The following is a 12,818-nucleotide window of genomic DNA, read 5'->3' on the forward strand; positions in this document are numbered from 1 at the left end:
GCTGAGGTGGGTTTATGTTTCCAACTGCATTGGAAACATTTCTCTCATCACGCGAGTCACATGATCAGCAACAGGAAGTTACTACTGGCAAAAACCACAAAGAATACGACAGGAAGTAGACAGAGGACGATGGCGTGTTTTTAACGACTCATCACATGAATAAACTTAATTTCAACTGCATTTGTTATTTAGTAGAAATCCTAGAATTGCAAAACAAAAAAATTCTCCTACATTATCACTGACAAAGTTTTGCTCGTATTTGTAAGAGAAACGAAGCTGCGACTTCCCAGGTAAATACAGTTATGTAACTCAGATGTAGATCTAACAGGCTGGAGCCAGAAAAGTCAAAAGTTAAATGCTTCAGGGTTGACCCCAGCTCTGCCCAAAACAATGTTTTAATATGAGACAAAGACATCCTGAATAAATCCAAAACCCAGTTTGTAAATGATGATTCAGGAAAATTATAATTTCTCCCTGCATTACATTATGAAGGAACTGCAATAAAATAAAGTTTTTGGACGGGTGAGTTAAATTTTATGAGTCACACCCAGACATGATACTGTTAGAAATTACTAAAACAGAACCTGTCTGACAACATGAAGGAGGCTGACAGGCTAATCGGTGAAAGTTCATAAATCACAAATTAGGTTTTAAACATTCTGGGTTAGCCCAGGCTGCTAGCCTCTCCAAAGCTAACGTAAATAGTTTAGCTAAATGCTGGGAGGATGGATGAAACAAACCATGTAGTTTTATCTATTAAACTGTTATAAATGTCTTCATGCTGTCCGATTTAAGAAGAGAATAGAAATATGTGTTATTTTCTCACAGAGGAGACATTCAGGTGAACCAGCAGCAAATCTAAAACCTTCCCAGTTAAAATAAAAACCTAAACCAGTATCAAGTTTGGAGCAGGAAATCAGCAGGAAACTTCTGCTGAAGAGTCCAGAACTTTGTTTGTACTTGTGTCTGCAAGGGAATGATTAATGAGTCTTTGAAATACAGGCAGTGATTTAAAATACTTCACAGATGAATCACACTCTGCTTTCTGTAGTCGGTTTTATTTTTCTGAGTTTGCATCAGATTGTTTCAGTCCAGGTGCCATAAAGACCCAGCAGTCTGCCTGAACTCACCTCTCTGAGGCGGATTCCCTGACAGTCTCTCGGGTTCTGGTTGTATCATTTGTCTAAAGCAGAAACTTTCAGTGCGACACGACTCAAACAGCTTTTAACAGTTTCTCCAGGCGGAAGCTAATAATGTTGTGATCGTTCACAGAACTTAATCCCAACTGTTGTGTGAACCTGTCGTCTCCGGAAGGTCCAGAAATTAATAAAACATCCAGAAATCGGCCCAAAGCGGACGGACGCATAGCGGCCGTCATCTCAGTTTATCTGCACAACTCAAACCTGCACAAAAACAAACAACATCTATCAGTTTCCGGCGAGGGATTTTACTTCCTGATGCTGTTTCTGCAGCGAGACGCTGAAGGTCAGATGATCCGTCAGCCTTTGAGTTACAGGCAGCTTTAAAGGGAAGCTGTTTTACTACGAATCTATTCTTAGAAGAGGAAATAGATCATCTTCAGATGGTTCAAAGCGCTTGAGAAATGATGTTAATTGGACCGAATCGAGCAGACAGGAGTCCTTTCTGCTGCTGAGGATTCTCCAACAATGTCACCATGACGAGTCAGAAGCAACAAATTCAACAAGAGTAACCGGCAGCTGACGTCAGGAACTACAGGAACTACTCGTTTCAAAGAAGAGGGGATACGATGCATTTCTCTGGTTTCTTTCAATCAACACTTTTTTTTACTAAACTATCATTTTAAAATCTACTGATTCAGAAAAATAATCAGTCTGATGTGGATGTCATTTTGAGATCGGTTTCTAAACGTGTTTTCACGCCTGATAGTACGATAGATTTGGTTCGACTGATGGGTAACCTGTTCCCTCCCTGGCCTGTGGGGGCGCTGCACTAAAAGCCACTGAAAGAAATGACATAAAAACCTCTGAAGACAGTGAGGGGAACTTCCTTCCTCACCAAATGGAAACAAAAATGAGGAGGCGTCAGATTTTAGTGTTGGAGGATTTCTCTTTGACTAGGAGCCATTTCTCCTGCTAGCGCGCGGCTAGCAGGTTTGTTTTGGTTGCATTTACCCAGAATGCCCTGCACTGTCATCCACTTCCTGCTTTTGGAGCGGCTCAAAAGAGTTAAGGGCTCAAAATAAAATGTTTAGGTTTTACTTTGGGGAAGTAATTTCTTCTGTCTTCTCTTTTCTTCCGCCTCTCAACGTCATAAAAGACAAAAATGAAACTTTTTCTCTCTCCCTCTGTGTGTCATGCTTCACTTCTTCATCTCAGATTTTTATCAGCATGTTTTGGATAGTTTAGTTTTTGTATTGTCTGAACCTAGTTTGCTATCTTGTTGATTTTACTCTCCCGGTTTTGGGTTTCGCTGCCCACACACACCTGGTGTAGTTTCTAATTTCAACATCTGCATTCCTTGGATTGTTATTTCTGTGTATCCTGCAGTTCGCCTCCAGTCAGGACCGGCTTCTTTTTTAAGCTTCTGGTTTCACTGTTTCATATGGAAGCAGATTCGCCATTTAATAACATCCATCTCAGTTTACGGTTAAATTATTATAACAGCATATCATCTTCCTCACTAAATCCAAAGGATGAACCACAGCTGACTTTCTGATGCTGTAATGAAGCTTTTAAATGAAGCTTGTTTGACCAGAGTAGAGAAGAAAACAGCCTTGACCCAGAAAGCAGTGATCTCTGTTGCAAACATTGTTGCACTCGGTTTCATTTGATGCCATCCTGGACAAACAGGCGAGTGCAACGAGGCGACATGTAACATTTTAGAGATAACGTTCTCACACGGAGCCCGGACGTTTGGTCCTAATCTCACATTTCGAACGCTGCTGACACAAACCAACATAAAACCTTTTCCTTTGGTGCTTTGATGGAGCTGATTACCTACATGTCATGAAATAAGAGTCTACTGGAGTTGCTAGATCCAGACGGTTTATGAAAGGCTCATTTTTCCAAACACCAAAAACAAAAACCAGCAGCATGAGTTCGTTTTAAATGACTGGGATGTTTTCAGAATCACTAGAAAACCAAACGAAAGTGTGGAAATGTATAAAACTCTGAATTTCAAATGAAGATGAAAGATTACAGTTAGATTGAAATATCTACAGGAAAATCCTAGTTTAACTATGTTTGTAAGATTATGTCTAGAAAAACCCAAAGTGGAGCCAAAATGTGATTATGTAACAATTTCCACCTTAAATAATTTTGGTTAACAGAAAAAAATGTTTTGTGCACATTATATATATTAAATAATTTAGCAATTGCAATTTCAAGGCTGAAAATGATAAAGCAATAATCAAACAATGATCAAAAATCTGCAGATACCAAGGAGACCATAAGATAAAAAGGATAGAAATACCAAGTAGATTTAATTTAAAAGGTAAATATGTTGTAGCTGATCAAACGCAGGTTGTAGAAACATGATTGGCTCCTGTAATTAATTAAGTGGAGAGCTGGTCACGACATGATCAGAGGTTAAAACACGTCACACGCCAAATTCCTCACAATGTTCACGGCGTGATTTCCTCCAAAATGCCCGTTTGTTCCTGTTTGCTTTGGTTTCAGGAGGAACCCGACACTAATTTGTTGGTTCCTTCTTCGTCCAGTGAGATCACCCTGCAAATTGCAGGCTGCATGAAAGAGTCACATATTGTGATATTTTCAGGAAGTAGAATCACTAAGATCCCCCTCTCTGCGAACAAAAGGCCGCGGCGTCGCAACATCCCGACATTTGTCTCCAAATTAAAGCCTTTCAGGGGAATCTGAAGGAGACAAGAGCTCTTCTGAAACTGCAGGGCGGTCACACATGAAAGGTTGCTCTTTGCTTTAGTTCACAGCAATTAAGAACAAGGGATTTATCAGCAAATCCATCAGATTCATGAGAAAAGGCAACACTTCCTCTTCATGCTGCGTAACGTCCCGCCGATGGAGGTCAGCTCAGGAAACGAGAAGAAGCTGCAGCCACCAAGGAAACCTCAGCGTTACAGGCCAGGATTTTAACATCCTGATGTCGGAAACCTTGTTGACGCGCTGATGGGAAATCCAGAGCTGGATTCCTGGAAGGCGACGCTCCTGAAGGCCTGATGGCCCCGAACTCTCAGCTCAACTGGAGACCAAAACTGAAACATTGGTTCAAATTTCAGCAGCTGATCGTAACATAATGAAGGGTTAAACCTGATATCTTTGTTTACAGAAAAACAACTGATTCATTTTATTTGTTGTTTTTGTTCTTTTGTTGATTTATGTTGTATATTTTAAATGTCTCCCAGTTTCAGAGTTAAATTTTAAAGTTTATTTATATTTGAGAAAGTGTTCTTGCATCAATTTATCATTTTATTACTTGAAAATGATCTGAAAACAACAATATTATGATTAATCATAATAACCTCTGGAATAATTTGACATCCTGTCTGTTATCATGTCAGGTCAAACTGTGACGTGATTTATACATCGACCGAGGAAGGAAGGAGAAAGAAAGAAATCCATTCACATCAGTTCAAAAAGCTATAAAAGATTCATAACCTTAAAAAGGATTGCATCTTTAATTTTAGTATGTTCTAGAATGATTTAGTTCCAGTTAGTTTTTTGTTATTTTGTCAGCTTCAGTAACTTTGGTCATGTTTCCGGCTGAGTGAACGTAGCTGTTGTTGTTCAGCCTTCCTGTTATCTGCTAAAGTGCCGCTCTCTCCCTGAATGAGCTGCAGACATGTCAGAAAATGTTTGCCAGAAATAAAGTGTGTTTTAAATAATCCTCACACCTCACTGATCCTGAAAGCAACTAAGTTTGAGTTTCCTTCTGTCGGTAAGAACTTCCACAACGAAGAGTGTTGCTAGCTCGACCTAGTGCGGCTAAATGCGGTGCGTTTACTTATCAAATGAAGGTCGGATTTTTCAGTTGAAAAGCTCAGGTGTATATTTCTGATATATTTTTATCTCTGAATGAACTGCAGGAGCATCTTCTTCAACCTGCTAGTTTTTACAGTGTAAACACAGAAACTCTTCACAAGGAGCTGAAATAAAGGCGACATCCATCCTTTCTGCTCTCCGATCAATCAGACAGACTGAATAAACTGATTCCCTGCCTTATCCGATGCAGCACCACCCGAAGAGGAAAACCGAAACAACCGCAGTCAGAAAACCTGCGCAGCCGCTTCACTTCCACGCCTGAATTAACAGATTTTAACGCTTCCCTGCTCTGCAGGAGCAGCTTTGCAACATCAACCACACTTCTCTTCTTCTTTCTAAAACCACAGCGCTGTCAGCGTTCAAATAAAAACCGGGAGCCGAGGCGGGAACAGGCGGAACACAGAAACCTGATCCGGTTTCTGAAAATCAGACTTTCAGCTTCTCTATTTGAGTTTTTTCCATGTGAGAAAAAAATTACATCAAAATGTCTTTGTCTCTTCAGATTCATTATAATTTCTGAAAAACAGAAGCCATGTCGTGAAGTTTCTAGGAAATAAAATTAGTTAATTTGGGATATTACAGAGAATGCTAATTAATTCTCATTCATTTCTGGCCTGGAGAGTCGAACGGTGAAATCCAATCAGGGCTAAGATGATTTGCAGCAGCGATGCATTATCACTCATTTGTCCAAGTGAAAAGAAAAACATGTTTTTCTGGTCCTGAGGATGGATTTTTAGAAAACTTCAAGTCACAACAGCAGCGTTCAAATCAACACTTTCAGAGGAAAACCTCTACAAGTTAAATAAAAAGGTTGGATGGTTTTCAAAATAAAACAGGAAACATGAAGTTGGTGCAACTGTCTGAATATTGAACAGTTAATTTATGCTTCCAAAGCAGAAACTGCATATATAAGTTGATTGTTTTTCTGAAATCAGGAGATTCTGACCCAGAAAACGACGAGTCCGACTGCAGGGTGGCTCCAGCTTTTCACAGCCGTTCCCCATTCATGTGTTTGTTATTTTTTATGAGCTCACACAGTTTGTGTTAATTTTGCCCCATCAATCATTTTCTGCAGAGGAGGTGTCAACTTGTAGAAATGTCAGATCGATTCGTCGCATCCAGCAGACGTAATCGCTTTCAAGGTAAAACAATCCACAAAAATAAACCGGCAGGTTATCTGCTGTCCAGCCTCTCACAGGAAGTCAATAATAACCTGAATTTCTTTGTGAGAATAAGATTTTTTGATGTGAAGTCATAATAAAGAGGAGGAAACAGAAACAGCCTGAGCAGATTCGACCGTCAGAATATATTAAATCAGGAAAAATGCATTTTAACCTCAAACATTTCATTTTGATTTTTATTTAATTCATGCAGGAATAAATATGAGTTGTTCATGTAAAAGGAGCAGAAAAATCCCACTTCCAGAAATTTCACTCAAGTAAGAATAGAAATATTTTATAGTGAAATTAAAAAGTAAGTTTTTCAAAAAAGTTACTCAAGTAAATGTAACGAGTTACAACCCAACTCTGAATATGGAGCAATCAGTGAGTAACAAGAAATATAAAACCTTTTTGTTCCATGATTCCTTCACATTAAAAAATGTAGATAAATGTAAACCGCAGCAAGGAGACAAAATGCGTTAGTTTTAATGAGCAGATATCAGCTGCAGTGAGTTCTGCAGGGTGAACAGTAAGCTGAGTTTCCAGGTTTTGCAAGTCTTACCTTGTAGACCTGCCCATAGGTGCCGTTTCCAACCAGTTCGACCAGCTCAAAGATCCCAGCCGGGTCCTGAAACAGAGACGAAGAGCTGAGCGACAGCTGAACGGATTTAAAACGCAGCTGACCTTCACACACAAACACCCGTTATTAAAGCGCCGCTGCAGACCCAAGTATTCACTTTAAAATCCTTCCTGTCAGCACAACGAGTCCTGCAGGAGGGAAACTCTGCAGCACGTTCTCAGGCACTAATCCTCTCAAAATGAACTTTCTACATCGTTTGTAAAACATGTTTCATGAAGAAGAGACTAATAAACGTCTGAATGAAGTCAGATAAATGTTTTCTACAGGTGACTACATTTTAAATGACTGGAAAAGCTTAATTTAAATACAGGTAAAGTTTTGAGTCAGACATTAGTTACTTTATTTCAGCCATCTTGTATCAGAAGTTCAATCAGTTTATCAATCGGTGAGAATCAACCGTCTTCTCTTGTGTTGTGAAATAAACAGCATTCAAAAGTATCTAAAGCAAAAACTGAACTAATAATTCACTTTAATCTTCTTGAGCTTGATGAAATGTTTTTATAACGTCTTCTGAATCATTTTGTTCAGGAATCAAAGGTTTGTGATCTGAGCTGAAGTTTGTTTTTACGCTGATAAATAATCAGCTACATGAACTTCCTTCATTTTATCTCATCATAAAAACACATTAATCTGTTGAATCTGATTATCTACCACAGTTTAAGCTAGCTGTTAGCCTCGGCTAAAGCTAACAGTTCTTTATTTTCCTCTTCATTAAATTAGAAACATACATTTCCCTTTAAATGTTTATGAATTTCCACCAGGCTTCTTTAAAACAACTGTAGATTTAGAATTTAAATATTTAATAATAGAATTTATTTTAATTTAAAAGAGAAGTAGCTACCTAGCTGAGCTAAGCTAAATAGCAATAGCTAGATGCTAAAGCTAGTTTTCAGTTGCAGCTTCAAGGACAGAAAGTTGGTGTTAAAAAGCCGTAAGACTGAAACACATCCAGGTAGCTAATTTAACTAAAGGCTAAATTAATTCATTATTAAAACATGACTGTTTAATATTTTTTAGCTTTTAACTTCAGTTATTTTAGCAAGATAAGCATTAAATTTTCTCCACCAAAGGTAAAACAAATAGCTAAACAGAATGGTTCTTTGTAAACATGTCTTATACAGCTCAGGCAAAAAAAAAAAAAAATCTCAGGTAAAAAAATATCTCAGGTAAAAAAAAATCTCAGGTAAACGAGGAGCTTAATCTTATTTCCAGGTTAATTAAAACCATAAAATACTCCAAACACAATCTTAACGTGTGAGTGTGTGTGTGTGTGTGTGTGTGTGTGTGTGTGTGTGTGTGTGTGTGTGTGTGTGTGTGTGTGTGTGTGTGTGTGTGTGTGTGTGTGTGTGTGTGTGCCTACAGTAGCCCACCGGAGAGCGTTGGGACTATTACAGTGCATCCTCCTGAAAAGGATTAGCTTAAAAAGCCACGTTCGTTTCCACTCAAGGTCAAAGTCAAGCACATGAAATCCTGGAGGACGAGCGTCACGTGCGCGTGCGCGCGCCTCCACGTGCACACGTTAACTGTTACACTGTAAGGCCACACAGAAGAAAATACAACACTGAGATCCGTCACAGCTGAGATTTCCACGCTGACATGTTTGTTTTGATCGAACACAGAGAAATCCCGTTGAGTCTGAATCCAGTTATCTGTGGCGGCTAACGGTTTCATGGTGTCGATTACATCATCATTGTTTCTGCTTATTGACTCAGACGTAAACCATCAGATCACAGGAAGATTACAGGTTAACTCCCAACACAGGACGGGAGGATTCAGCTGTAAGCTGCTGCTGTTTGCATAAAGCAAAGAACAAACAAAAAGGCAAAATAATACAGAAAAATAATGTGCAAAATGAAGAAAACACTCCAATAGAAACAGAACAAAACAAAAAAAGAGACACTATGAGGCTGAAACATGAGAATCAGGAACATGAGAATAAAGAGCTGAAATAATTAAATGAAAGTGCATTGTAGCTGTAAACTCAAACCAAATATGACTAAAAACTGATCCAATACAACAAAACATTTCCAAGAAATAATCCATATCTGTAAGAAAATTACAATCAACCCAACAGAACAAAAACGACAAGAAGGATTTCTCAAAACTGAGTTTCTACCAGTAAAACCAATGAGATGAAAATAATCACAATGATCTGAAGACCAGAAAGAACAAATCACAAAACAGACGCAACAAAAGCAAACGGAGAGACAGTTAAGAGAAGAAAGCGAGACACAATCTGGCTGTAAAAACAAGATGGAAAACAACCAGAGGGAGACACAAAGTGGACGCAGTGCGACAAACAATCACAGACGATCACAAAATGACAAAAAAGAACAAAAACGTGAAAGAAACAAGCACAGCTGGTCAGAAAAAAACCCTAAAGAGACAAAAATAATGTCAAAAAGAAGCAAAAACAAAAGAAACACAAGGAGAAAAGAAAAGAAGATGAAATGAAATCTCTTTTACAAACTGACACCAACACATCAGCAGTTTGAAAAACATTCCTGAGTTTAACAGTCTGAGGCGAGTCAACCCAAAATCAGCTAACTGCTGCTAAAGCTAGCTGCTAAAATACTTTGTATGTTCTTCATTAGCATGAAAAATGAACAAATGTTTCTCTAAATGCCTGAAATGTCATCAAATGCATAGAAAACAAAACTAGAAACATGAACATTTATCTGAATCTGAAACTGCTGAATAGCTAACTAGCCTAGCTCAATAAACTAGCCATGTTGCTAGCAGATTAAGCTAGATTTAAATCACACAGTTGATTTCCTGAAACTTTTCTAAATCTTCTAGCATTCTGGTAAATATTTTATGCATTTCAGATGCTTACTCTTAAAATGACAGTTTGTTAGGAGGCACAACCGTTTGACGTGTCCTTCTCTTCAGGACTCGGTTTGCAGAAACCGAGTCACAGCCAGATGAGTGAGTAGGTCAGATAAATAACCTCCATCTCCACTGTTTCTCTACAGCAGCAGGTGTGCAGTGACTGTTCAGTCTTTCTGAAAACTAAACAGTTTCATGCTCAGAAAATCATCAACTGAGCTGATTTTATCAGCAAAGCACAAAGAATGAAGCTTGCACAACTTATAAAAATGTTTTCATTAAAACACAAATTTCACTCGATTTTATGTTTCAGTGCAAGAGAAAGTAGAACAAAAAGGGAAAGTAAGCATTTAAAAAAATAAAATCTGAAAAATAGTGCATAGCTAAAAGATAAATTTTAGCTATGCACTCACTTGTGGTTTTCCACATGTATTTTAGGCAATGCATGTAGAAAAGTGTTTGGGTTTGATGACATCTACACACCCGGAACACACAACCCCCACAGTGACACACGGTGGAGGCAGCATCATGCTGTGGGGATGATTTTCTTCAGAAAGGACAACAAACCCAGAACATACAATGGAAGCCAGGTTTAGGAATCACAACTACAGATTCCTAAAATACACAAATACTGAAGACTCCCTCTAAAAACGTTCATAAATGTTTATGCTAATAGTTCACCTGATATTTTACTAATACCTAGTCTTCCTTATCTACAACTTGCAGAACAACCAATTAGCACCAAGGAACATTAAATGATTAGCATTCTGTCCAGGTGCTTCAGGTCTAAAGTTGCATTTTTTTTATATATTTTAAAAATCTGTGAATTTTCAGTGAACAGTTCGAACTTACAGGCTGAGTCCAGTACAACCAGGTCGTTATTCGGCGTATGGATGGTTTTCAGTGGAAAACCTCCAGCGAAAACTGCCTCCAGCGAAAACTGCGCATGCGCAGAACCGCCGGTGGGAGTTTTTTTTCCCCTAAGCACCGCGGACAAAAACAACGTCCGGTAGCTTTATGCTAAATGTTTTCTTCCACCTGTTCGGTTTAACACAACTGCTGACACTAAATATCTGTGCGACATGAGCTTTTCTTGATAAACTGGAGACGCTCTGGTTTGTGTTTGAGATGCTAGCTAACGATCTGAAGGCTACAGGGTGAAACCACAGCGCCATCTGGCGCCCTGGCGTGAAAACGACACCAGATTAATGTCTGACCGGGAAATTTTAGTCGATCAATATCCAGAATAAGTGCAGATTCCAGACAGTGGTCTTTACGGTTGTATTTCCTGATGGTTTGTCACAGTGAACTGTGCTGCGTCCTCAGGATGGCGCTGTAAGGCTCGTCCAAATGATTCAGCGGTGATATAACAGAAACCCAGACAGCTATTTATACCCTATCAGAGGTTCTGATGGGCCGGACCACGAACACTACACCGGGCTGGGAGATGGGATGCAGAAACAGGAAGTGACCTAATTTCTGCTCTGAAGCACTGAGGGAGACAGAGCTGGTTCTGGTCCTGGTTCTGCAGAACCTCTTCCTCAGTGTTTCCTCACATCTTTCTGCCTTCATCACCTCCTCCTCCTCCTCCTGCTGCTGCTGCTGCTTCCTGCAGGTGTGTGTGCTGCAGACACACACCGACACGCAGACCCACCCCGCCGCTCATGTCCAGACCTGACGGCGGCTCTGCAGGTACCGCCGAGTTGCGTAAGCAGCTGGAAGCAGAAACAGGCGGGGGCCGCGCGGATATAACCCTCCGCTCCATGAAACGCTTCATCCAGCCATCATGGCTGACCTGTGAAATAATCTCAGTTTTTTTTCTTTATAACGCGTGCACGCGCACACGCTCACATTCCGGCACTGCACTTCCTATCAGCAGCTGTGATGCAAAGCTGCTGTCGCCACATCACGAAATGGCGGAACTCGCTGCTGTTGCGGTTATCGTCGCTGCTATTCCGCCGCGTGCGTGAGCGCGTGCGTGCGTGAGTCTGTGAGAGAGGAGAGGAAGTGCGCGTGCGTGCATTTGATGTCTTTGTGCAAAGTGTCAGTGAGGAGCTTAACATCTGCCCCACATAGTGCAGACAAGAGCGGCTCTGCGCGCGCGCGCACACGCACGCATGCGCGCGCGCGCCAGCGGCAGCTCTGGGCCTCATTACATCACGTCCCAATTGTTGAGCAGAAAACACCAAAACAGAGAAACCACCGATACATCTGATCACCGACCTGATCTCCTCAATCAGCGTCCCCACGCGCGCGCGCATCTACACAAGTGTGGGATTGGCGCACGCGCGTGCACGCTGAAAGCGCCTTTGGAGACACATCCACTGTGATGCTGGAGAGGATGGAGAGCTGGAGGAGGAGGAGGAGGGAAGAGGGGGGACAGGTGTTGCACATGCACGCGCTCACACAGAAAAAGGACACGCACGCGCACACGCACAGAGCGAGACATTTACCCGTAGTGCAGACAGGTCTATCTCATCCAGACTCCGCGCCGGGGAGTCGCTCGCCATGGTTCCGTCGGTAGAAGCGCGACTCAAGATGGAAGCTTCCTCAACGACCATCGACCGGGAAGTGATGAAGGCTCGCTCCTCTTCTCCTCTTCACCAGGCCGGAGCGCCGAACCCCCACCCGCCCCGACAGGAGCCCCGAAAAATCCACTGAAGGCGATGCCGACCGGAGGAAAGATCCGGGAGGCGCGCAGCCCGCAGAGCCGAGAGGAAGAGGAGGAGGAAAAGGAGGAGGCGATGTGCGCGCAGCTCCAGGTGCTACATGCTGCTCGGACCGCCACAGCCCGTCCTACATGCCTTCATCCAGAACCGGGACCGCGGAGGACAGATGCGTACAGGAGCAGCGGCCGAGGCGCACTGAGGAGGCGGCGCGCTGGCCGGGAGTGGCCAGAGAGGAGGCTGCGCTTCACGGGGAGCCGCCCACCGCGACGCGCCGCACACACCTCCACGGAGCGCGGCGGGACCGGACCGAACCGCGCAGCCGCACCATCATTAGAAACCTCCAGCTAAAAGCGGCGCTTCATTCAGAGCCGCGCAGAAACAGGCTGGGGAGGGGGGACCGGCCCTTTAGAATGGGTTTTCTAACATTTAATATAATATAATATAATATAATATAATATAATATAATATATAATATAATATAATATAATATAATATAATAATGGCATTTTGTAAAGTTTTA

At 41.4% G+C, this 12,818-nt stretch overlaps 1 pseudogene; it reads right to left on the reverse strand.

Annotated features, from left to right (window-relative positions):
- The window catches only part of LOC129378896 (traf2 and NCK-interacting protein kinase-like), a 45,617-nt pseudogene extending 33,367 nt beyond the window's left edge, over positions 1-12,250 (reverse strand).
- Between the last annotated feature and the right edge of the window lie 568 nt (positions 12,251-12,818).

Source organism: Poeciliopsis prolifica, unplaced genomic scaffold (assembly GCF_027474105.1).
Source record: "Poeciliopsis prolifica strain line A6 unplaced genomic scaffold, Auburn_PproV2 SCAFFOLD054, whole genome shotgun sequence".
Classification (NCBI taxonomy): Eukaryota; Metazoa; Chordata; class Actinopteri; order Cyprinodontiformes; family Poeciliidae; genus Poeciliopsis; species Poeciliopsis prolifica.